The sequence below is a fragment of the Mastacembelus armatus genome, chromosome 24 (genome assembly GCF_900324485.2).
Source record: "Mastacembelus armatus chromosome 24, fMasArm1.2, whole genome shotgun sequence".
Lineage (NCBI taxonomy): Eukaryota > Metazoa > Chordata > Actinopteri > Synbranchiformes > Mastacembelidae > Mastacembelus > Mastacembelus armatus.
The window spans coordinates 20,555,173-20,583,129 of record NC_046656.1 but is presented as its reverse complement, the minus strand read 5'-3'; the positions used below and the strand labels follow the sequence as shown (position 1 = coordinate 20,583,129).

Sequence of the window (27,957 nt, the reverse complement as noted above, 5' to 3'; positions counted from 1 at the left end):
TGCATTAATGCAGCAAATGTATTTACATAAATGCATGTATTATGTGTACAGTATGTGTTTAGAAATTATATATATACACACTAATAGCTAAATAAATAAACACTTGACCATGTGGATATTAAGTTCCAGACATTTTAACCATTATGAGCATTTTAAAGTGTCAGTGTTGACACATTAAAACCTAAATGCACAAAGACTGTGGCTTACTGTTGATCCTGTTGCCTGTTCTTATGCACAGTCCCTCAATTTTAAAACATACAGGCATAGCAACACGTTTTCATGGACAGTTGGCTGACTATCGCTATTGTGACTGACTTCATGTTTCATTCATGACTGATGGCAAAAAGAGCCAGGATTGAGCAGGAAAGGCTTAGAACATCACCACATTCACTGTCTGTAATGGATCTGACACCAAATAACTGGTGTCCTCTGGCCCCTAATACTGGAGGACGGTGTATTAAAGGAGCAGTGTGTAAAATGTGAAAGCTTTAGCAGCATCTAGTGGTGAGAGTGCAGAATGACTCACACCCCAATTCCAGGCGTGAGGTAGGGTACGGTGACTGTCACAAAACAAAAGAAAACTCGATTCCCTGTCTAGAGCCAGTGTTTGTCCATGCGGGGCTACTGTAGAAGCATGGCTGCCTCTGTGAAAGGGGACCCGCTCCCTGTGTAGATTTATAAGACTCACTCTAAGATTAATAAAATGAAATGGTACTTTTTGGTGATTTCACACTAATGACAACAGATTTATGAATAATATATTTCATTTCTGCTAAAGGATCACTCTAGATATTACACATTGAACCTTTAAATGTTCTTTCACTGATGCGAAAAGTTGCTGTTTAACAGCCAACACACACAGAAAGTCTCAGTGTTGCGTTACAGACTGAACACGAAGTGAAATCCTTGATGGCAAAAAGCAACACTCCCAAAACTAGTAAGAGACAGAATGTACTACATGATCAGTTCACATTTGACATATATTGAGTTGACTAAAGATGCCGTTGCTCATCTTGCAGTTTCCGACTGTTGAACAGACACAGTTTAATTTAGGTCAAAGCTGAATCAAAGCAGACGTGCACCTGAGACCAGATTTAGGTTTGATGTCCAGGTGTCTCTCAGTCTCCCTGAGGACGTTTACACACTCAGCTATGATAAATCATACACTGCACATGCACATTAAACATACACATCTATTAATACACAGAGATATACAGACAAAAACACAACCTCTAACACACACAAAGTACCGTACCAGCTATACTTCAATAGTATGTGAAATACTGTATACAGTGATTCTACCCAACTACATTTCAGAGGGAAAATACAGCAGATTGACCCAACATTAGATATCAGCTGCTCCTGCTGAGGGGATTTGTTTACATTTTCATTCTCTGCTCCCACATTTTGTGTCTCAGAGTGGGGATGTTGACGTCCAGCTATGCCAAAAAAACTCGTTCTGACTCCTTAGTACATGGGAACACGTGCAATTTCACTGTTTGCAGACAAGTGAGCTGCAAATGAATATCCGCCTTATTTGTGACGGTTAAGATCAACATCAAGGCTTAGAGGAAGCAAACGTGCATATCTCACGCAGTTTGTTTGCAAAACTCAGCACTTTGCAGCCTGTGTTTAACTGAGATATACACACTCTGCATTATGAATGGACGCACAGACGTGTATGAATTATGTGCAGCCTGCAGTCCATAAATATTCCTTCCACTCTTTAACATTGTGTGATACAATAAGTGTTTTTGCTTTAAATTAGATTGTTTACACTTTAATTAAACAGAAAACAGTTAATGGTTTTGAAGCTGAGAGCCAACAAATGGACACACTTTTCCTAAGTCGCCCAGATAGATGTCTGTTCTCTCCTACGCATTAACTGCACATTTATAATTCAGTGCTTTATTGTTGACTGTCCGCTATCACACAACACAGACTTGTAAACGTCCACACACACACAGACACACACACACACACACACACACACACACACACACACAGGAGCGACTGCTGGTTATGAAACAGCTTTTGAGTCGAGGGCTCTGTGTGCATCTGAGCTGTGAGAGTGCAGCTTACATAAATACTTGATCATATCTGGATCGCTCTCAGTCTGAAAATATATAATCCTCCTTGTTAGGATCACTCGCCGTGAGGGTGTAGGGGGAGAGACGGAGGAGAAAACCCACCGCAGGGAAGGAGGGATCCAGGAAGAAACATCAGCTGTCAGCGTTAGAGGGATGTGAAGCCTCAAGCACGACCCTCCAACACATCCTCATTTTCACAAGATAAAACCCTGTTAGCATTCAACAACCACAGCTCCCATAAGGCTCTGACATCCTCTTTATTCACTGCTGTCATGTCCTGTTCACATCATGTCAGCAACATGGGAATAACGGAAAACATTTACATATAGATGGTCACCCTACCAGCCACACCAGATAAAAAGAAATTCAAGCTGAACTGGTTTGTTGTGTATTTGTAGCAGGTTACACCAAATATAAACCAACACTTGATACCTGGCTCCGTTTATATTAGCTGAATCAACTGTAATAGTGTAGAACTGAATTTTGTAAACACTTGAACTGCCAGTGAAAGTGTTTACATCCATTTTGTTGACACATGCAGTTTACAGATCACTGATGAATCTGTTGATGCACGCCCTACAGAGCTCTTGCATTAGCATGTATGGCTAACAGGTGTGGGTCACCTGTTCACCTTTTACAGTCCACATGTGCATCGTCCTGAGATACAGCAGCGAGGGGTATGGGTAAAAAAAAAAAAAAAAACAGACGCCCACGTGTTGTGCAGACAAAGATAATCCCACCACTACGCTGAGAGCTAAACTGTGCACAAACAATAGTCAAACCCCAGCAGCAGTTACTGGGTGGGAAAAGTCCAGGAGGTTGGAAACATTTTTCAAAAACACTGGACTGGCAGAAAAACAGCTTCACAAACTTTGCCTCCATCGCTGCCATGTAGCGACCTGTAGCACAGAGCTTCATAAGCATAAACGTTGGACCACGCTGCTGCAGAGGGTGACAACTTATCGATTCAAATATGATTTTTCCACCTTCATCAGTCAATAATTAGCGATGCCGACCATGATAGAAAAAAATATTGTGATAATATGTGTGGCCGTGTCGTCCAACCCGAGGAGGCCGTTTGTCTTTCGCAGCAGTTACACGCCTTTACTCGTTCTTCTCCCTTGTTAATGGGGAATATTAATTTCCTGTATTCCATCTTTACAGCATTAATTTTTGATGATTAAATATGGCTGGGAGCGGCTCGTCCTCGTCTCCAGCCGGGCTCAGGCTTTGTCTCGCCTGCCGTTTTATTTTCTGTCTCCAGAAAGTGTTTTATTTCTGTCTCCCTTTGTCTTGGTCTCGTGTTTCTCTGTCTTTACCTTTGTCTTCATGTCTTTCAGTCAGTCAGTCTCCACCTTCACTCTGATCTGTACTATGTCTCAGGATTCCTCTGTCTGATTGTACAGTCAGTCTTACTGTCAGTCTCTGTTCAGTTCTGTCCCTGCTGACTTCAGTTGTTCCCTAATTGACAAGATATATTGTAGATCCACAAACTACAACATTTGGAGCTTGGTTGTTTAAACACGTTTGATACCCAAGAGCTGTTCAGGTACATGCAAACTCTGCATGCCTGCAACAATTAGACCCACATCCACCCGCATGCACCACAGCCAGCATCTGAGGAAGGGGAATAAAGAAAATGCAAGGGCTGTTCTTTCCATATGCAGAGTTTCCTACAGCAAAGCACCATGGGAAATGCAGTGAACCTAAAACAAAGCGTTTCTCCCTGCAGGACACCTTCACAAAACAAAGACTGTGTCACCTTTCCAGTAACATTCTGCAAAAAACTGTGTCGTATTTGACATATTTCTGATCCATTCTGCCTTATTAACTGTAGTTGCTCTCTATAAATGAAGCTGCTGGCGTGAGCTGCTTGTGCACAGTGTTTGTATTCTTTCACAACATGCTGCTTCTTCTAAATGTCTTGCCAATAAATCTTCATTTGTCTGAACTCAGAGTGGAAGAAAGATGGACCACTTCAGTCTGTAAGCCAGAGGGGGACCCAGTTTGGTGTTATGCAACCACACCATGACAACACACACACACACACACACACACAGGCCAGCTGTCCCTGATTCCAGCAGTGACAACTATCACTCTATTTGTTTATCTCTGCTTCCCTGTCTTTCTATCTCCTCCACTATCTCCCTGTGTGTCTCTCTCTCCAGCTATCATTTTCTCAGGTATGTCCTCACTGGTCTGTGCTTCATGCTACTACTAAAAAAAACTGATATCCTGGGCAATGGTGTGTTTTTGATTTAGTTTCAACGTGGCAGTGTCCCTGTGCACGAAGCCAGGGCCATAAAGAAATGGTTTCCCCAGTTTGCTGGGGATGACTGGCCTGCACAGATGTCTGACCTCAACCTCATCTGACACCACTGGGATGAACTGGATCGCTGACCGTGAGCCAAATCTTATCACTGCAAATCCCTGAAGCAGGTTCAACATCTGGTGGTAAGACTGAAAACAGGAGAGTTCCATGATCGCACGTTTTTCCACGTAACGCTCATCTGTTTCATACAGCAGCTCGTCCTCTTACCTTCCTGTCCTCGTCACCCCTCACTTTCTCCCTCTCCCATCACTTCACACCCTCTCTCCATGTCACTCTACAGGGTTTCATGTTGCCCACGGCACCTGTTGCCCCCTGGGGATGGCACAATGAGCTGACACACACACACACACACACACACACACACACACACACACACTCACACACAGAAGCACTCGACTCGACTTGAAAAGGCTGTGTTCATTATGAGAAGCCTTGCAGTTTGTATATGGGGCTCCCCACTCATGGGAAGGGCAACACACACAAACACACACCAGCAACCTTCCCAGCAGGCTGAACGAAGACTACGCACAAACCCTCGAGTTCAACCTCATTAAAGAGGCTGCTGCTTGCCTCTGTAATACACACACACACAGACACACACACACACACACACACACACACAGCAGTAGCTGACTGCGCAGGTACGGCTCACAGCAGCGGCTGATGTCAGCTCTTAAAGGTTACCATAAACTTCCCTCAGTGGAAAACACAGCAGATCCAGCCTGATTATGAAAAACACACTGTTTACCCCAAACTTCTCTTCATTAAAGTTAACGAGTCAAACCTCAAAAACACAAAGGTTGTCCCTGACGTTAATTACAATAAAACAAAAACATCCCACGTACCTTATTTTCTCGCCACAGAAGCGGCACAGGGCCACAGTGGAAGCCATACCTGCAGAGACAGAGGAGGACATGAGGACAGAGATGACGATATGTCTGTGCAGATTATTTCAAAACCAGTGACTCTCTTTCTAAAAAAAAAAAACAACATATTCTCTCCTCGACAGTTTAATTTGTAGAAACTACCAAGAAAAATCTATTTTGTTGGCATTTAATGAAATATTTCAAAGGCCTCATGAGGATTGTTTTTGTTAAGTGCTGAAGCCTGGTGATATTTTCTATTTTTTAACTGTGTCAAATTGTCTCCACCAAGTGCACTATGTACTCATGTTTAACTAACATTGGCTCAAAACCTCAGTGTCCAGTCATTTAAGGACGTTACTGAGCTGCATATTAGTTTTTTTTTAATAATACCCAGTGAACCGCAGACAGTAGTAAAGAAAATACTTTCAAGCAGATAAACATGGGATCATAAATTCAAGAGAATGACTTGTAAATGTTACACTTTATGATTTGTTATTTTTAAAAACCAGTTTGGCACAGAGTCACAGGACTGGGATGTCGTCAGAAGGCTAACGGCTCCCAGGGTTTCCGCTTATCTCAGCCAGATTTGTGCTGCCATTCATGGCCCGAAGTTGGGTCACATGCTGTTAAATGTCCTGATTCTCAGTCAGTCCAACCAGCCCGAGTCTGCGTCCCAAAGTTAGCCAAATCTGGCTGAGACACAGGCCAGACCAGAGTCAGGAATCCTTCAACAATCAGAATCTGACGGTTCAGTGTTTTTCCTGTTTATTAGCGACGTCACAGGCACGGGGCAACATCCCTGTGCTCTGAATCTGAAGCTATTTCCTAATGCTTCAGTATTAACTAGCAGCTATATGAGCATCTGCGCTCCGTCTGGCTGAAGCCCAGTGACGGCCGCCTGTCTTCCTGTCTGTCTGCTTGTATTTCTGTCTGCCTGGTCTGAAATTCATCTGTGGCCCAGCCCAGGCTTGCCCCCCAAAGCTAAAATTATTCAGGGTGTCCCCATGGACGCTCCAGCTACGTGTCCATTTCAGAGAATCCACTTTAGTCCCAGAGACATCAGGGGTATCCAGTCTAGTGTTACACAAGACAAACCATACCACACTCACATACAAGGCCTACAATAAATAGCAATGTGTCAGGGTGGGGGAGCCACAGCTGTCAATCACAGATGTCTGAGCCAAACTAACCCACCACAATAAATCTGCAGGTCACTCCTGTTTCACAAATACACTACAGAGTGAAAATTATTCTCCGGATTTAGAGCTACTGCACCAAATGTGTGTTGCTCTGGTAAAAATCCAGACCAGAATCACATTTTTACTTCAGCAACCAGTTCATTTCAGTGTCATTTGAGTCAAGTCCTTTTTGTGCTTATTCTTCTGCGTTTGAGTTTTTATTTATTTATTTTAAACAGAGGTGATGATCGGCCACACAGGTGTAGAAGGTTTCCATGAGAGCAGAAATAAGATGCAAAGACACAGCTGGTGGATAAATGAACTTTTCTTTCTTTTTTACTTTCTGACTTAAAGTGAATACTAAGCTAACTGCCTCCTGACTCTGGCTCCAATCTAAACAAACATACACAGATACTGATAAAGAGAATTACTGTTGATATGCGTAAAACTTTATACTGACATACCACATTATAGTGGATCCACACTGAGGTCTGCACCAAGCTGTTCCAGTTCACAGGGCCCTTGTTTAACAGGATTGTAAAGATCCGATCTGAGGCTCTTCGCTGCATTTTGTTAAGGAAGTTGTGTCTTTTGCTCTGAGCTGACAGGACGAGACGCTGCCAGACTGGCTCTGCGTGCGCTTGTGTCAGTCAGCCAGCCAGCGGTTCGTTAACTAATTATTGAACTCGTTTATCTCATTAGGCCCTGATTGATCTGCCAGCTGATGGACTGGCAGCTGAGCGCCCTGTGTGTGTCTGCTGTACGTCAGACGGACCGGGCTAATCGATAGTAACAACACAGGGAAGAGTTTAACTGTTACGCAACCTCATTATTTGGCTGCAGCTGCAGGGGGGTGGGAGGGATCCAAAGTCGCACCAATGTCACCTGAAGGGCAGTCTTCCTGTTAGCGGCAGGAAATTAGCTCAGATAGCACACGAGCTGCTGTCGTGCGGTATCTGATGGTCAGAGCACCGCACAACTGCATTCATACAACTTTTAACTGTGTGTCACACACACACACGGCAGCGAGATAGTCACTGTGTCTTATTTATGCACATTCCCTGTTGCACCAACACTATAACGTCCAACCTGATGAGCTGATGTTCTTATAACAGAATCAGAAATAACAAATATTTACATTAAGTTACGGTTTTCAACCAAACTGAACCTTTAAACTTAGTTTTATGTTTTAAATGTCACATTAAAAAACTAAAATCATACCAAATAAGCCAAATGGCAGCACATTTCAGTGACGATAGGGTTATTAAAACAGGAAACAATTAATTAGTCAAATAATTAAAAGGTAAATCAACAAAAATATCTATCTATACTTTCAGATGTGTATAAAATAACACACAGGCTATATTTTCTGCCTTAAAAGTTAAATTTGCTGAACGGACTTTTGTCGTCACCTTGACCTTTTTCTTCCATTTTTAGAAGCTGTTTTTGTAGCTCGGGCCTGACTATGACTTAGACTTCCTCCCTTAAATTAAGAGAAGGAAAACACAAACAAATAAAGGAGTGCTGTCGAGTCACCCTCCACTTCCAGACAGAAGCAAAACAAAACAGATTGTTTACCATCACAATGCGGATTTGGGACTCAGATGCCCGGAAAACTTGAAGCATGTCGGGAAAGATTAATTAAGGCAGCGTGGGAACATTTTATTTTTTTATTTATCCTTTATTTCTCTCAGGGGGAACTCCACACACCTGGGAGTATAACCAGTATAACCACAGCTCTGCACTGCTGGGAGGCAACAGGTTGCAATTGGAACCACAGACCTCAGAGCACCAAGCCTGGATCTATAAGCTGCAAACGGCACTGTGGCCTTTTACACAACAGAAAATAGAGCCAAATAAAATACCTGATACCAGACTAGTCCATTTTACATTAGTACATTAGAATCCACATCAGCTGTGTTGGGATATTAGAGGAACACATCTCAGCCTCACATAAAGGGCCATAGTATCCATCCATCCATTATCTATACCCCCTTAGTCCCAGGGTCCCAGGGATCAGCTGGAGCCTATCCCAGCTCTCTTTGGGTGAAAGGCAGGGGTCCACCCTGGACAGGTCCCCAGTCCATCACAGGGCCACATAGAGACAAACAACCTCACACACTCACACTCACTCCTATGGGCAATTTAGAGTCACCAATCAACCTGACATACATGTTTTTGGACTGTGGGAGGAAACCAGAGTACCTGGAGAAAACCCACACAAGCACAGGGAGAACATGCAGACTCCACACAGAAAGGCCCCTGATGGGTTTCAAACCAGGAACCTTCTTGCTGTGAGGCAACAGTGTCCACTAGTCCACCGTGCTGCCCGGGGCCATAGTATTAAATGAAATATTCCTGTAAATGCTAAATTGATTCTTTACTCATTGGTGACATGATTCTCCACAGCATTAATCAGACACAGTCACTGATTGGAAAACTAAAACGTTTTTTTAGTCTAATGAACTAAACTTCTCTTTAGACACTGGGATCTAACATTTAACTACATAACTGACTAAAGTCCAAATAAAGATATAAACTCTTCAGTTTACAAGCTTTTCAGCAAATTAATACAAACTGCATCAATAGATTCCAACTCCAGAGTCAAGAGAGACACGACGTTCAGGCTCTTTATAGTTGAGGACATAAAGTTAGAAAAGAGGTTAAAGGGGTATTCCACTATTTATTCCCTTCGCAAGCCTGGGCAGCAAAGTTGCACAATAGTTCTAGAGGGAGTTTTTCAAAGTTTGAAAAACAACCACGTCATCAGGTTTATTTCTCGTTTTGACAGATGTGACACGGGCGTTTACCAGTCAGGAAGCATCTAATGAAACAAGCTTTGTTTGGTTGCATTACGGGAAATGCAGCCTGAACTGTAATAATTTGATGTAAAGAAACATGATCGCAGCATTACGAAGTGTAAACATGACGTTTTCTTGAAGATACACACTATTTTCCTACAGTTATTCCTTTAGAAGGAGTCTAGTAGAGTAATATTAACATAATTACACAAACCAACAGAGTGCTGGCCCTACTTTAACGTTTGAAGTGAAACGTCTGCAGGCCTTCCTTCTGTGTGTCCTCCAATAAGTGCACTGATGACGTGAATCCAGGTAAAAGCCATTAACCTTCATTGATTCCTCTTATTAAATTGATATCAATCAGAGGAATCTGCAATAAAAAGACTATGAAGACGTTTTAAACTCCACTCTCACTCTCAGTGTAGTCGATACTGTGAAAACTGAAAGTGCAGCTCAGTATCAGGATAATCTTTCAAACACACACACCACACCACACCACACACACACAATTGTAGTTTTGACTGCCCGTTCACCTTTAGCTTTCTCTGTGACGCAACAGCTCAGGGAGGGCAAAGAGAGGCCAAGCTGCAAAAATCTGGCTTTCCTCCTCAACACACACATGCGCACGCACACACGCGTGCACACACACACACACACACCTCTTACTGCTTCCTGCATTGCCACTGCACCATTCAGCATCAAATATGCATCAAATTATATAAGCGAGACTTATGTAACAGGCTCTATCCCCGACTCTACCCCAGTGTGAGTGAGAGAGTGTTTTCATGCTGAGGTCTATGGCTAATGAGGCCATCTTTGCAGGGGCAAAACACAGAAAGTGAACAAGGAGGAAAGAGGAGCTAAATATAACTCCCCTGGCTCTGAGCAGCATCCAAGAAAAAGGAGGAGAGGAGAGGAGAAGAGGAAACAAGGAGAGGAGAAGAGGAAACATGGAGAGGAGAAGAGGAAACAAGGAGAGGAGAAGAGGAAACGAGGAGAGAGGAGAAAATGGGGATAACTGTGGAAAAAGGAAAAAAACTAAACTTCAACTACAGTTTCATGTTATTTACTGAAGGACAGTCGGACCTTTCCCTCAGTCTGTTTTATATGGGCATCATTTTTTTTGTTTCATTCCTCAAGTGTGTTTCCAGTGTTTATCCAGGGATTCAAACCAACAACCTCAAAAAAAGACCTTGCCCTGAAAATACAGCAGGAGAAATCTACTCTCCTGTTGTGGACTGTTCCACTTTCCAGTCCCTATATTTCCCAGAATGCCTTTCAACTATTACTTCAGCTGGAGGGAGAAAGCGTTAATTTATTTTATGCGTTTATTTTCACAATACACACGACTGATGCTACGACTATATATTTTTACACCTACATGACACATGATCCCACAAACAGTGTGATGGATCAAGGTCTCCAGTGTCACCTGGTGGGAAAATAAAGCAATTTAAACGGTAATGTCGCTCATCTATACGTCTCACGGAAAACTATTTTGCTAGTTAAGCACACCAACAGTCAAACTGCCCTCACGGGTGGGAAAACCTCTCCTGCTGCCAGATTCCTGAGCTAAATTCAGCTCAGATCATCAGACATAAGCAGCGTTCACTTTAATATACAGACACACACATGCTGCCTAAAAAAAAAAAAAAAAAAAAGCAGCGTCCCATGGACACAAACACAGCAGAGCTTTCTGCCACCACATAGCAGCCTCTCTGCCCGGCGCTGGAATCCACAGCTCTGACATTTCTGCCCGCCGCAAACCAAACGGGAAACCTTTAACGGCCTGAGGTCGGCCCGGGAGAGAGATGCAGATAAATTACAGTGTTTGGTTTGGTGAGGAGACTGAAAACCAACTGGGAGTGTGAGTGGGTTCATGTACAGCATGTCTGGCTCTGTTTGTCTACACATATGTGTGAATAATGAACAGTATGCGTGTGTATAAGCATGCACGGTAACATATTAGTGTATGTGCTCATTGCTTCACGTGTGTGTGTGTTTATGTGCTGTCAATACATATTTAAAAACCAGGGTTTGTGCAGTACATTAATCTCAGTGAAACAGAGACACTGAAGCAGCAGATTTCTAACTTGTAAACACAGAAAAGCCATGAAACCAAAATGTGTGCATGAGAGAAAGGACACCACAGACTCACACCGGCATGAAATCCAGCTGAGGCAAAGCAGACGGGAGGCCGGTTTCTCTGGAGCGTGTTTATTTAGGAGTGGATCGATGATCGAAGTAAAACGTTCATGTAGTGTAATGATACCTCAACACATCAGCACAGTGGTTTAGACCGTCTGAGCCTTTAAACACCTGCACCACATGTTTGGAAGGTCACACTATTAAACTCCTGCTCCTCATCATTAATGCGTCATGCAGCCTCATATTTACAGTGAAAACGATAATGCCAACATCACTGCAGCCATTTCCAGGTAGCTCAGTGCCATTTAAGCTGCAACGTGCAGGTTTACATTTCTACCTGACATCAGCAGGTTCAGCTGAGCGAGAAAAATTTGCATCCCTTTGCTTTGAAATGGCAAAACATAATGTTTACTGCACCTTCAGCCAATGTCCTAATATGTTCTTGTGCTCATTTTGTCATTTCAAACTAGGGGAAACAGAAAAGCACAAGTATTTGGAAATTAAACTTATGGAGGTGATAATGTCTCATAATGTGCTTTACTTTTTAATGTCATGCTAACAATCACAGCTTTGGAGGGGACATCTCCATTTTTTTGGGAGGGGAAAATGATCTGAATATATCTGCATGGATATTTCTGGCCCGCAGGTGAACGTATCCAGTGGGAATTAGACAAACGGAGGAGAGAGAGCGAAATTTACGGATGGCAGTCTAACTAGAGATCACACACACAGATGCTGACAGCTGCTTCTGATCCTCCAGTGTAGTTTAAGTTAACAGAGAGGTCTAATATCAGCGAGCTGTCAGCCAAATCCTGTCACTGACACCGTTGGTGTGTGTGTCACAGCATTGAAACACACACCAGGTACTTTCAAAACAAACAGTGAATGCTGTTTGTCTCAGTGTCTTCTAATCTCGCCTCCTGTCTCATCTGTTAAAAGGCTGAGGGAGGAGACAGGAGAGACCGCATCGCTGACAGCAGGAAAAGGAGGACGACGATCTGTTCGGGATTTTATTTTGGTGCATCACGAGAGAAAAAGAGGAGGAAGGGAAAAAGGGGCTGATGAGTGAAGGAAGGAGAAAACTGAAGAGGACAGATGAAGAGATGAGCAAAAAAAAGATGGTGGAGGGAGAGAGATGAATAAAGAGGGAAGAGGTGCAAAAAGAGGAGGAAAGGACAGGAGATGAGGAGGAAAGATGGACAGGAGCAGGAAAGGAGCGAACGTTGAGGAAGGAGAAATGAGGAAAAGTAAAGAGAAGGAAGAGGAGAGAGAAGAATATAAAGTAGAAAAGGAGATAACCAGTAAAAAAGCAGTCGAAAGATCTGGGAGGAGGAGAAAAGGGAGAGGAGCACATCAAAAAGGAGACAGATAGGGAGGAGATGAGAACAGAGAAGAAGAGATGAGAGAAGGGAGGAGAGGATTGAACGCAGACAGATAGACAGAGCTTTGAAGAGGAGGAGGAGGAGGATCAGCGTGGGTGAAGGATGAAACGGGAGGTGAAGGGATGCAGATAGAAGACAGAGGCAGCGATGGAGGGATGGAAAAAAGTTGAGTGATGAAAGAAGCGAGGGAGTAAGAGGGAAAAAGTTTGGGTCTGACTGTAAAAGAAGAAGAAGAGAAAAATAACAGATGCTTTCAATGAACACGGAGAATGAATTCCACTACGTCTGGGGGGAATTTACACTTTTTAAAAAATATGACACCATTATGATTTTTACACGGCGATAATGAAAACTGAGACAATATACAAACTAAACCTCCACACATTCACTTATCACATCTGTCACAACTGTGTTTTTCTACCGTCTGATGAGAAAACATCAGAAACTAAACTTCTATGTTTTGACATGAAACTGTTTGTAAGTGGATGAATTTAAAAAAAACAAAAACGTGATCCTGAGGATTGTGGGAAAGTGGAGCGCTCACAACCAACAGAGTTAACCATCGCAGGGATTAATCTACTGTGAACTGTAATAACATCCCCACCGCGTGTAAAGCTGCTTTTCTGTCACACAGGTTAGTAAACTCAATATTTGTGTTTAGATTTCTTAAGACTTTTTAAAAAAAACACTTAATTTGTAAAATAAAATGATGCTGATTGGGAAAATCATTAGCTTTACTTATTCTAAAGGCAGCTTCAGACCCAAATGAGCACTTATACACACACACACACACACACACGCACACACTAGTGTCCTGTTTCTGAGTCTTATCAGGGTTTTGATTGTTGAGACCAAGAAAGTGAACAGTTTTTAATATCAGAATGTAATGTCTGCTGGTGCAAACACACAACCTGATCATAATCTGGATCTGTGCAATAAAACATTCCTCAGATGTTTCTATGGACATTCTTTGTTCACATTGGACTCTACTGTAACTAAATCCAAGCTGACTACTGATGTGCAAAAGGCCTCAATGTGATTTTTGATGGAATATTCCAATAAACTCTTTCAAAGGGTGTTATGAGATAAAAATGTCTGGGGTTTTGTCAACCTACAGAGGTGGAGCATTTAATCCTTTCACTTCTTTTTCTTTGGCTTCACTGGGCCACATATTCAAATTGGGGCCTACCAAATAAAGCCTCACTGCTCTGGTGCTGTTAATGTCTTGCTAAAAGGCACTTCATTGAAAGCTGTGAAGCAGGGGCGGGCATTAGAGTTGCATTTCTCCCACCCTCATCCAGGCATTATACTGTACGTGGAACATATTTAAACACTTGTGACTGCAGAGAAGACGAACATCAAAAAAAATTCAGCTGGATGTGTTTTCAGGTTGCACCAGATTTACGTCCCCTTTGAAGTCTTCGTCTGCTAAGCCACGCGCAGAGTTAACCGTCGTTAGCATGTGCTGATCCCTCGTCACATGACGGACGGGAGGTGTGACGTGCTAGCCAGCTGTGCTAGCGTTTAAGCCTTAATTCCCTGAGAGTGAGTGAGCTAGCGTGGAGCTAATCAGTCTTAATGCCATGCATATGGAGTTAGCTCTGGAGATGGTTAGCTGCTGCTGCACTGGCTAATCCTGGCGGCTACAGGAACAAGCTCAAACCCCCATTTTCCCAAATATGTCAATTTAGAGACTGCAGCATGAGATTAAGATTATAGGAGGAGCATAAATAGAGTGGAGGACAGAGAGCTGTAAGCATTTGGAGTATGTGAGGGGTTTTTGGTGACAACCTGCTCTTCTATCCACTGAGGCTGAAGAAAAGTGTCTGAATCTTATGTAATGGCACAATGGCGAGCAGGAAAATAAAGGCCAGGCCAAAGAAAATGGAGAAGAGAGAGCAGGAGAAAACATGTGGCGAGGCAGGAAAGGAGGGGAGGACATCTTCTCATCATCTCCCTAATTTTGCTGGGTTAAAAACAGCCTGCGACACTTTAGCGTGTTGACTTCCTGCACAAGGACAGGAAATGAAGTCATGCTGGTGTGGGCACAGAAGAAGAAGCTGTTATCTTAAGTGCATGTGCGCGTCTCAAACTGAAGCACCTGCTGCTCTTATTCTCTCTCCCATTCTAGAAAACCACAGCCTTCAGCCTGACCCTTCCTCCTGCTCCTCCTCCTTCCGCCCATCACATGTTACGAGCCTGAGTGCCAAGGCGCCGACATGGGCCAGTCTCTCTCTCTCTCTCTCTCTCTGCCTCTTTCTCTATCTCTCTCTGCCTCTGTTTCGGGCAGGAAGCCACCAAGTGGCACATCAGAGGCGCACCACCTGTTCCTGCCTGGCAGAGGAGATCAGGGAGGGATGGAGGGAGTGATGAAATGATGGAGGCAGGGGGAAATGACAGGAGGAGGTGAGAGAGGTGAAGAGGAAGGGCACGATGATGGAGCAAGGGAGAAATAGCAACTGTGGAAATGTGAGAAAGAGGAAAGGAGATTTAGAAGGAGGAAGAACAAAGCAAGGAGGGATGAAAGGCTTGAGGGAAGAGATAAAGTGATAGGAAAGAGGAAATGTTAAAGGAAAGGCGTGAAGGAAGAGAAAAAGCAAAGGATGGAAGCAGATATAGAAAAAGGAAGGAGAAATAAAAGGGTAAAAGGAAAAGAAGGCACAAATGTAAACAGACAGACGACACACTAAACTACCAAGCTGCTCGTAACACAAATAAACGTAACCCACTTTTATTCATAGGCTGATGCATAAGATGTGCACACACATAACCATACAGTGTACAACCACACACACACACACACACACACACACACACAATGCATGAACAGGAAGTGTGCAGCCTGCAGAAGCAACAAAGCCAACATTTGCATGAGGAACGATGCGGAAGTGAAACTAAAGCTTCTTATTGTACCACACTGTGCCCAGACACACCACTACGCTGTGTCTCTCTCTCTCTCTCTCTCTCACACACTCACACACACACACACACACACACACACACACAGCTTTCCATGCAATTTGAATTAACAAACAAAGAAGCCAGTGGACTTCTGGGTACCTGGAGGAAATGGGAACCAAACTAACTGCTGATGTCTCAGCAACAGTCATATCCCATAATGCTATTCAAATTCCACCGCTCTTATCTACCACACACACGCACACACACACACACACACACTGGGTGAAGTTAGGGGTGAGAGGATGCTCACCCAGAGGCCATTCAATTAGACACAGCTGTTCATCAGTATATATCATCCTCCTCCTGTGTGTGTGTGTGTGTGTGTGTGTAAAACTACATGTGATGTTGTCAAGGACACAGCTTGCATCTGTAGCCGTGGTCGCCGTGGCAACATGCACTTATTCCGCTTCACCTCCTGCCTTGTCTATTTTTTTTTTTTTTTTTGGAGAAGTGCGAGTGCGGAGGTGTGTGTGTGTGTGTGTGTTTAAGTGTGTTTCAGTTACTTCCTGACACGTTCGGGCCAATCAGCCAACAGACACCGACGTGCAACTCTCATTGGCCTACTGTCCACTACTGGGTTTTCATTTTAAATGTACTGACTCTGTGGTTACCATAGCGCCCGCATCCATTTGGTCCTCCATCCTGCTCTCTCTCTCTCTCTCTCTCTCTCCTTGTGTGTCTTTGTTATTTCACTTCATTCATTAGAATTTCAGCAATTTTTCTGTGACATGATTCATTTAGTCCATTTTTAGATCTTGTTGCTGCTCTGCCACTCCTCCATCTCTCTCTGATTTGTGTTCTTGGGCTGATTGGGAACTTTAGATTTAATTATTCATCTTTCAGAATTATCCTAATGTCTGCTTTTGTTGTTATGGCCTATAGTGTGATGACTTATGTTCTTCATAATCACCAGATCTCAGCCCAGTTGAACACTTAGTTTGGTAAGAGCATGTTAGACAGTGTTTCAGAAAAGCTGTTCTGTGAAATTACTGACTTTGACATTTGATGTTTTTACTTTACTGATCTGGTTTTTGTTGCAGAACCGGCATGGGGCCTGTGCACAGTTACACCCACACACTTAGGGAATTATAATTGTTGGAAAGATTCCTTTGACAGCCTCCCAGTTTCTCTTTACATACATTTACATACTTTTCACACAATGTCAGAGCCAGATTTCAAAAACTTAGCAAACAATAAGAAAATCTGTAAATATTCCCATCGGTCTGTGCTATGTAAACATTGTTCAGAGGGTGTGAGATAATTAAAGTAAACTGCTAAGTCTGAATTCACAGTATTTTACCAGTAATTCCCAACAAACATGAAACTGGTCAGATATTAAGGCAAAACAAATAATGATGGGCTGTTTCTACTGCTGGAATGAAAGTTAAGGAAGAGGAGGAGGCAGAACCATGGAGGAATACATCACATCAGCTTTGTTGTCCCTGTGGCCAAACATGGTACTGCAGCACTAAATGCCCCTGTGGATCAGTAAGTATTTCCCCACAGACAACTAGTGTAAAAGACACATCTGTAAAACTGTTGATAGCAACAGTCAAACTGCAAACAAGGTCAGTAATTCCTCAGCTTCCAGAGTTTCCCTGAAGAGCACAAATAAAATGGAAAGCTGTTTTTATGTGCAGGGAAAGATTGTGGATTTGGGCACACATCACAGAAACAAAGTGGGAAGAGAGAAAACTTTTTAATGGAACATGTCCATGCACAGAATCCCGTTTTCTTTTTTTTTTTATTAGAAAAATCAATTTTCATCAGCTTTTATCACATAATCTTCTCTAAATATCAATCTTTCCCACACTAACCAAACAAAAACTGTTCCTTAAATTACACTTTCTGGAATTTTCATTCATCTTTTTGTGTCAAAGTAAATATCAACATGATACGGATGAACATGGAGACAGACTTTCTCTCTCTGTGTGTGAACAGTTTCCCACAGTTTGGAGCAGCCGTTGACATTTGTCACCTTGCCCATAACCCACCCAACCCACACACACACACACACACGCACACACACACACACAGCATGTGCATTTTAGAGCATGTGCACAGTCTGCAAGCGCTGACGCACATCCTGTGCATCTTTTCTGCTGTGTGTTTTACAGAGGTGACACTGTATGAAGTTTAAAGGCCCACACATTTGTGCAGATACTAATCTCTGCTTTACATGATCTATTTCTGTGCACTGTCAGACTAAACCACACACACACACACACACACACACACACACACACACACACACAGAAGAGGGAATGATGTGTGAGCGAGGGAGCCATAGAGGCAGACGGAGGGTGTTTGGATGACACAGTTCATCTCATTCTTGATTCAAAGCCGCCTGACACACAGGAAGAGGAAGTGACACCGCTGACACACACAAAAGACGCTGCTGCTTCTACTATCCAGCTAAGAAAATCTAAAGGCCAGCCCCTCAGTTAAATGATCCTTGACGGCTGGTTTAAGATGCAGTGGCCTCTTGACCTTTGACCTTTACACTGCTGCTTGTTACTGCTGGCCCCACTGTTAGGACTCCTCAGATAGCAAACATGACCCAAACTGGTGAAGTTTAATAATGAAGAATCTCTACCTGGACTTCTGCTTTTTCCTCATTTGAATACAGTGTCAGACACCTGTGAGTTCAGACATTAAATCTGCTACGACTGTTTAACACTATTAATGTTTAACACCATGTCCTGCACCGTTGCTTTGAGTCCTCAGCCAAAATGCAAATGCAGGTCAGTTTGTGGTAAAAAACAAAACTGAATCTACATGCTTCCTTCACTCAATGGTCTAGACACTAGAATATTTTGTTATCTTGGCAAAGTAGAAAAATCTACTGGACTATTGCAGGACATCATCACATTCATCCACCAAACCCTTTTTTCCTCATCGTCAGCTCAACATGATATCCTGCATACTTCTTCATTACAACAAGAACACTGAGATGTCAAAAATATTGTTTTTCCAGCGCCAACGCAAAACTGCTGTCACCTTTTTATAATTTTATCAAGAACCTGTTCACATTATAACATACTTTTCATGTTTTAATGACAAAATAACGAATGACTCAGTTTTACAAGAAACAAAAAAAATCTATTTGTGCTTTTCTACGTTATTTTCTTATTCCATCCATAATCTGTACCCCCTTAGTCCTAACCAGGGTCCCAGGGACCTGCTTGGAGCCTATCCCAGCTCTCTTTGGGTGAAAGGCAGGTCCCCAGTCCATCACAGGGCCACATAGAGACAAACAACATTTGACTGCAGCGTTGGCCTCCACAAACAGCCGGTAGATGATTCCTGGGAACACACAGGGTTTTTTTTTTTCCCTTCCGCACTGCTGATGCTATGGAGCATGTGATGAAAAACAGCCTTACGGAAAATTTACATGATAGCAAGCTGCAGGATCATTACAGTGAGCTTTTTCATTTACACTCCCAGCCGAGGTCACACCTCCGGTAGCGATGCTGGCCGGTTGCCGGGGCAACCAGCCAGGAAAAAAAAAACAACACAGACACACACAAAAAAAAAAAAAAAAAAACACGGAGAGTAATTCTGGTTAAGTGACTACAGCTCAACTCTCTCCTCAGTGTGTGTGTGTGTGTGTGTGTGTGTGTGTCAGAGCCTCTCCCTTCCTCTGTCTCATGACAAAAGCAGCAGCCATTTTAAATCACAGTGATGGTTATTATCACAAAAACGTCGCTGTTCGCCACTTTCTCCTCGTTTTTAAAGCCGCTCTCACTTCCCTCCCTCCTGATGACTTGATGCTAAACTCAACCACTTTCTGCTCACCTGAATTTCAACTTCACCTCACCAATCTATAATATAACATATAATTTTGCTTAGTTATTTGCTATATGGCTGATAAATGTCACCTCCATGTTCACTCACTGCCTTTCAGACTCAAATCTAACCTGACGGTAATTTCTGCCTGCGAAAATTCACTTTATCTTGCGTTTTACTTGCTGTAACATTTATTTGTATTTACAGTATTTGCTGTGAAACAGTAGCTCTGTCCACCTGTGTTATGGCTGCTTGTCATGTCTCACTGCAAGTTCAGGTTGGCAGAACCTACCTGGTGTAAATGTTTGTCCCCTGGTCCAGTTTAGCAAGTCCACAACGGGTCCACACCAGGTCACAGCCCCTGGTGGAGAAAGAGAGGGAGTATGAGAAAGCATGAAACTTTTACATAAGTTAAACAAACTGTAAACAAACTCAATCTACTTAAAGGTCATATGCATTTTTGGTAGAATAAAGCCAAGCCTTATTTCCACAACCAGTAAGTTCCTGGAGTCTCCACTGGTTTCCCCTGCCTCCTGGTCCCAGTCAAACATAGGACGGCACATAAACCACCACAAAACAATAATAATCGCATTGTGTTTTCAAAAGTGGAGAAGTGTATTTATATATAATGGTATTTTAGACGACAGCACTCCATCATCGCGCATTTGAACACAACAGAGCCTCGTGCACAGCCCCATAAAGAAATGGTTTCCCCAGTTTGCTGTGGACGAACTTGACTGGCCTGCACAGAGATCTGACCTCAATTCCAGCCAGCAGCTTGTTGGATGAAGTGGCGCACCGACTGTGAGCCAGATCTTAACAATAACATTAGTAATGGACCTCGCTAATGTTATTGTGGCTGAATGGGAGCAAATCTCTGCGACCGGCTTCCACAGTCTGGTTGGAGGAGTGAAACCAGAAGCAAATTAATGCTCATAGTTTAGGAATGACTTCATATATAGATGTACGGTTCAAATGTCCCCATACCTTTGGCCATGTAGTGTAAAAAAAAGGATGAGTTATATTATAAAACCCTTTTTAAACTTGTAGAAGTCAAAAGGTCATGAGTCTGTTTTAGCGTATACTCGTAGTTCTTCAACTCATGTCAGGAAAATAAAATAAATCACAACAGCCGTGACATGTTGATCCTGTGGTTTGTAATCAGACATTTTTAAACTCTTCATTCCCTGTAGACTCTTGTTTTTTTTATCTTATTTCTTGACACTGACATGTCAAACCTTCAGTGAGTCCAACAATAAGCAAACATATAAAAACAGATGACACTGAGAGTTTCAGATCCTGTGTGTCATCCATTTGTCATCTTGATTTTCACTTTTCTTTTGTCACTTTTTTCTTTAGGGTGCTGGTTTTTTTTTTTTTTTCAGCTCATTGGGTTTTCTGTTCTCACACCTGCTGAGATTGGATTCCTTTTCATCCCCTCCTATGTTTTGAAGTGCTTTTCATCTTCTGTATGGTTATGCAAATAAACCTACAGCAGTAACTGTCTCTGTGCTTTCATTGGACCAACACTAACTCCACTCGGGCAGATAATACCAGACCGGGCAGAGGAGCCCTGGGAACTGAAAACCCACCTGAGTCTTTTATAACGTGATTTCTGATCTACTTTCCCAAAACCTGCCGCATCTGCGTCATTTAGATTTCCTACATTTCCCAAAATGCCTCTGGACATCCCCCAGAGAAGATGCCAGTATTTAGCAGGGTTTTACATGTACGTAGAAAGTATGGGGGTGAAACACGAAAGTCAGCATTTCACACTTAACTTGCACATATTCTGGTTGTAGTTTCATTTCTGTGGGTGCAAAGACTCAATTTTCTCACTGAATGACTGTCGGTGCAAAATAGCGGCTGAAAATTCTGAGTGACTGACATTAAAAAGGTGAGAGTTACTGGTGTTTCAGATCACTGGCACCTTTTTTAATCATACAACACCAGTCCTGCTGGGAATCTGAAGTCATATCATCTACATCTGAGGCGTTATCCATCCTCGAGTAAGAAAAACATTATTAAATCTGAATCCAGTAGCCCATCAAATCAAAACTGTTTATGTTTACTGTTGTTTTAAACAGCTACCACTGGAGCTAAAACTCTACCAACTTCAATTTTGTTGAATAAACATGTTTGTTTTCTTATCAGGAGTCAGATTAATGTCTCTGTGCTCCATAGTCCAGCAGGTGTATTTAGCCAAGATCCAGGAGGTTAAAACATGAGGAACCTACCAGCCAAGCTCAGTCAAAAGTGTCACCCCACAATTCAAATGCCATAATAATAACAATAACATCTCATCTAGTCAACATGTGCACAAACACAAAGCTAAAGAGCAGGGCCCACTTTCATTGCTGCTCCTCATGAAACTTCACACCTGTTGCTAACTGGTGTTTCTAATTTGCCCCAGTTTACCAGTTAACAACATACAAATGATCCAGTTATCTGGGAGGGCTGAGACTCTTCTTCTTCTGACTCAGAGTTTCCTGTCTTCCAGTCTCTGGCTAATTCAATTAATACAAATATTTTCAAACAGTGTTTTCCAGAAATTAGGAGCCTTTACCCTGAAACCCTTTTCATTAAGTGAGACCTGGATTTAATAGGTCAATGTTTCAAACGCTGCAGGAACAAATGGTAACAGAAGACTTGGAGTGACTCTTACACAGCTGACAACGACACAGTTTACAGTTATCTGAATGGTATAAAAGCTTCCAAGACATATACGTATCCTCTGCATGCGTCACGCTGACTGTAGGAGTTATAATCCTCTCACAGCGAACTGGCCGTGCACAGTCGAGGGAAAACTGGATAATAGCTGCTTCGGTTGGGATTTTCTGATTACAAAACACAGATTTAGCTCAACTGTCTGATGCATAAATGCATGAAGTGAGAGTGATTACAAGGTGCTGAGAAAGTAGGCCAGTTTGGGTAAAGGTCTCCCTCGTGTTTTCTCCTTCTTTCACTATCTCTCTATTATTTCTTATATTTAAATTACCACACCAGCAACGACAGCCCACCTGAGTAAAGAGAGGTTAGATTACAATATCAGCCATTTTCAACACACACGAACACACTCATGAAAACGAGGCAGCACAATCATATTTCTGTTCTGGTTAGACAGCTGCCATGTGCTCATGGAGCGACAGATGTGTCTCGTGAGCAGTGATTGGCTCCGGGAAGAAAAATGGCTTCAGATGGCTGCAGGGACCGAGAGAGGGAGGCTTCCTTTTGTACAGCTGAGGACAACAAGCTGGGATCACACACCCCGCAGAGCAAACTGCTTCAGCGGCTGACAGAAGAGACACACTCCTCTGTTGGGATAAACAGCTCATCCTTTCTCCAATAGTGTCCTTTCCCCAGCTCTTGTTTCCTTCTTTTTCTCTCTCGTTTCCTCTTCACTCATCTTACTTCTTCACCTCTTTCTCTTTCCTTTTGTCTCCTCTTTCGTTCTCACCCTTCGCGTCTCGTTTCCTTTTTTCTCCTCCTACTTCATTTATCTTCCCTTGTTTCCTCTCCTTTCACCTCGTACCCTTCCTCCATTCTCTTCTTACCTTTTCACCATTTCCTCTTCTCATTTCTCTTCCCTTGTTTCCTCTCCTCTTGTGTCCTTTCCTCATTTCCTCTCTGCTCCTCTCATCTGATTTGCTTTCTTCTTGCTTCCTCGCCTCCTTTTTCCTTTCTTGTAATCATGTTTCTTTTCCCATGCTTCCTTTCATTCTCTCATGTTTCCTTTCCTCTCCAGCTTTTCATCTTTACTTTTGTCATTTTCTCTTCCATCTCACTCTTTCCTCGTCTCTTTTTTTCTCCTACCCCCTCCCTCTGCTTCAAAATGTCCTCGGTCCTCTCCCCCTTCCCTTACCTCCTGTTCTTCCACATTTCTCTTCTTCTTCTACTATAGGTTACCACTTACCTGCCATCAGATACATGTAGTGTATTTCTTAAAAAGCACAAAACCAAACCACAGAGGAACGACTGGCCAGGAGAAGCCAGTCAACCAACCCATTAGGCTTTGTGTGTTTATGTGTGCGTGTCTTAATAATTTAGCCATCGCTGTCAGGACCTCAGTCACTGCTGTGCTCTCAGGTTCCTCTACAGCTCTCAGGTGATCGCACACACTCACCCACAGAGGTAAAACTGTGCCGCTGCATTCAAACGCAACACAATGCAGTGAGAGGAACTGTGGCTCCGTTCGGTGTGATGCTGAGTTTCCTCTGTATTCACTGGAGAATCATTAAGCAGCGTGTTACTGAGTTGCAGGTGGATTATGTTGCAATGCAGGTGTTATTTGTTAATAATATTCCACTCTGATGTGTTACAATAACAGAGTGGGCGAGGCAAAGAATGCCGTTATGCAACGGGCAGCAACATTTTCTCTGTTTAAATGTTTAAGGTAAAGGGTAAAGTAAGTAACGTTCACTTAACGAAACACTGACAATAATTTTAAGGGTCTTAGCAGTGGCTCATGAGGTACTTACATACTTTGAGTAAAAATAAATATCACAGTGTAAAAATACTCTGTGCCAAGGAAAACACCTAGACTCCAAATGTTACTGCAGTAAAAGTACCAAAGTATTATCATCCAAATGTACTTGAAGTATCCAAAGTAAAAGTACTCATTGTGCAGAATGGCCCATTTCACATGAATGGATCTGATATTATTGGGTTCTAATTGTTGATGCATTATTGTGTTGATCACTTTAATGTTGTGTTGATCACTTCAGTGAACTGGAGAGAACAGGCAGCCAGCTGTCAATCACACCTGTCAATCACACCTGTCTACCAACGCTCACACAACCAGCATCAAACTTTCTGTAAACCTCAAAATAGTATTAATGGAGCAATGACTTCTCAAATTACCAGCAGTAAATGTACGACAGGGCCTGGAATAAATGAACATAATGTCTCCACTCTGGAAAAATGACTGACTTAGTAGTTTTAGCGAGAAGTTGTCGCCTTTCAAACAGAAGAAAGTTAGAGCCAGGACTTTTTTAGAGCAGCCTCTAGCAGCTCTGAGTGGCCTTTACTCTTTAAGACACGTCCACGTTGGCTCCAGCCTCCAGCTGTGGAAGTTACTGCCTGGGATGAACGCTGTGCACAGCAGCGACTCCAAGCTGTAATGAAAGCTCAACAGTATCTGTGTGTGTGTGTGTGTGTGTTACTTCATCACACCGTGCCGTGCATATGCAGTCATTTCACATTCTCCAGCTGTGATGTGTTAATTGACAACAAATGCAAACTTAGCACATCTGCAGTGAACTGACGGTCACACAGAGACAGACCGGAGCAGAGGCCGACAAGGAACACACCAAAAAAAAAAAAAAACCACACAAACATAAAGAAATCAAATAAACTCACCAGGACAAATTGTTCCTTACAAAACCCATTCTACAGGACAGCAGCAACCAGCCACACACCTTTGAACAACACTGCGCACTGTGTCTATAAAGCACCTGCAAGATGAATGTGATGTATGCTGCTGCTATCACATGACAACCAACTCCAGCCACTTGAATCGACCACAAGTTGTAGCTGCATGCTCCAAAAAGGGCACGCTGAGATGAAGCATGTTTTTCTATCAGGAGGAAGTATCTGAGTAGCACTATCACTGCCTGCCTGTGTACATGGAGTATTAATGCAGTAAAGAACAGGATTTTATGTAGAAGGATATTTTGGAAACATCTGACTTGGGGTAATATGTTTGTGGTCGTGAGCAGGCCTGCCCTAGTGGCCACTGTGACACAGCTGCTAAAACAGCAGCATGGCCACTTTCAAACTGAGACACCCTCAAAACATTTCTGTTTTTACCCTTTTGCCTTTTCTCCATTTTCAGCTATGAGTGTTTGCTTTTATCTCACACGAGTCAGCGCGGCACGGTGTCAGCCATGGTGCAACAGTGATTACTCTCCGGGGTGAAACAAATCTTCAAAGCATTAAATGTTTGTCAGGGGTTACTAGTAGTCAAATTACTCATGCAATCACTTCAGCCCTGCTGGCTCCTGCTTAGACAGTAAGTGGTGTTGTATATCGTGCATGTAGACCTACATACATGCATAGATTTCCCACAAGGCCTAAGCAATAAATTAAATGTCTGGTGCAGAAAATCAACGCACACATGTTCATTCTCTGTACATGGGTGTTTGTGTGTGTGTGTGCATGGAGGCCAGCTCCTACGCAGTACACCACGACGGCCATCTGAGGTGGCAGTGGGACAGATGGTACGTAGGTCGGCCTTTGCCCGTGCACGCTCTCACACACACTTTACCACTGACGTGTGCACGCACACAGTCACCAGCATGTGTCCTGACAGCAGAATACATACTGCAATGATCTCGTTAGCTGCAGGATTATAACCTCATCAACACCACAAACAGTCAAGACGAGTTACTATTATTGCTCTTCTTTTGTAGCTTCAACAAACAGCGACAAAGCATCCCGCTGTGATACGTCTCTCTTTAACTCACAGCTCATTTATTTCTTCTTTCACTCTGCTTGTTTTGCAGCACGGAGCTGTTCATTGTTTCTAAAAATACCAACTTTACAGTATCAATCCTTGTTTAAAATTAGCAGCTTTCCCTGCCAACAAAGTCAATAAAAACACATAAAAGGGATGATACAGTTTGCAAAGAAGAAGCCAAATTGTAAGAATTATTACTATTATCATTATTTTAGGCTACTATCATTGTATTTATTTTTCTTTCTTAATACGTTGTTAAGTGCAGAAGATGATGGCAGGTCTTTCTGGCTTCACTGTTTATCTGTCCTTCATTTGTGCTTCATCATCAAAGAATTAAACATGTTGGCAGCAGAGCAGTGTCCTTCAGCTGCCTCAGACCTGCAGCTCAAACCCTCATGCTGCCAATCATCCGCCCTGCTCTACTGTTCATGGGCAAGATCTCCACCACCTGTTGCTCACAGTTGCGTTTGATCCTGACTTGACTTGACCTCTGACCTCCGTGCGGAAGACTGGAAGTGCACGGAAGAAAGAAAGGTCACAGGATGTGACTGCAAAACACAACGTGCTTAAATGATGAGGCTGTAAATGTCTCCTCTGGAAATGCAGTGAAGATATTTTCCAGCCTAAGAGTATCAGCGGGCTTGTTAAAGAGAGACAGACAGAGCAGAGCGGGGCCGGGCCGTGAGTCGGAGTCTCCCCGGCCGGGGCCCCTCTCTAGACGGCAACACGTCATGGAACATTCCCGGAACCAGCCAGCGCACCACCCACCACCTCTCTCTCGCTGTGTATGCTTTCATACACAGACACACTCACGCACACGCACAGGCAGAGGAAACAAACGATAAGCATATGCGATAAAGTGGCTCCTTTCTCAAAAAGAACTCGTCTATGAAACAGTTTTCATTTGTGGAGACGTAGGACAACACGCACTGTAGGAACAAGCCTGTGCGACCCGAGGAATGCCACACCGATCAGACTGTAACAGCAACAAGGAAATACCAGACAGTGCGCTAAGGTCACAGCTTCCACTCACTTTTTGAACACTCCACAAGCACAATACAGAGATTACAGGAACCACGTAGGGGCCGTGTGAAGGTGAAGGTCTGGGGATCACAGCACCCAGATGCGAGCAGGGCTGGTCTGTTGCTGCACATAAGGCTCAGTAATCACACATCATACCTAACCGAGCTTCCACTCACAGATTCATATGTACCAACACTCCCCCTCCCTCGCGTTCTCCCTCTATCTATCTCCCCGGCCTTGCAGCCAGCCTGGCCGTGCAGGCTACTGCAAATTCCTCAGGCTATTACGCAACCCGGGTAATCTGCATGCAATGCAATGCGTGCCCGGGGTATTCCCCCAGCATAGCCATGCCCTTATAAGCTAAACAAAAGATCAAGTGCCGAGGAAACTGTACATAATACCCGTGATGGCGCAGAAAACCCCACTGTCACTGTGATATGTGCGAGAATATGTCCGATAAGGTTTCATTTTCACCGGCCCCGCTCTTACCTTCTATCTGCGCTCTGGCTGCGCGTCTCCGTTTCCGTGCGAAAATGACAACAAGCAACCCCGGTGACAGCAGCTCCGATTCCGGGCGCTTGACACTTCGCTGGTTGTCCGTTAGAAACAGTCGGGACACGGTTGTTAGAAATCCACAAGAGTCGGAACCAGCGATGGAGACGTCGCGGCGACGCAGTAGAAGGAGGAAAAGTTGCGCGTAAAAATGGAAGGAATCCTTTCCGACCGGATTTCTGCTGCCAGAGCTCCACTACTGCAGTCAGACAGACAGTAAATGTGTGCGTCTGGCTGTGTTGTGAGTGTGTATGTGTGCGTGTGTGAGGGTGAAATCAGGAAACACATACACACACACACACACACACACTCTTACGCACACGGGGGTTATTCCAAGCGCCACTTCCCAGAATAGCAGCAAAGAGAAGGATAGAGAGT

General features: G+C 43.3%; 1 protein-coding gene across 9 annotated transcripts in view; it reads right to left on the bottom strand.

Annotated features, from left to right (window-relative positions):
* hivep2a (HIVEP zinc finger 2a) overlaps window positions 1-27,957 on the bottom strand; it is an 81,988-nt gene extending 54,031 nt beyond the window's left edge. For 5 of the 9 annotated variants that reach the window (XM_026318018.1, XM_026318026.2, XM_026318025.1 and 2 more), the window contains exons 1-3: window positions 27,517-27,957; window positions 19,840-19,908; window positions 5,268-5,316 (exon numbers count right to left, since the gene is read on the bottom strand). The gene's annotated coding sequence lies outside the window, so the exon portion shown is untranslated. Of the gene's footprint in view, window positions 1-5,267; window positions 5,317-9,501; window positions 9,638-19,839; window positions 19,909-27,516 lie in introns of all 9 variants that reach the window. The other 4 variants (XM_026318016.1, XM_026318023.1, XM_026318027.1 and 1 more) reach the window with 2 other exon arrangements.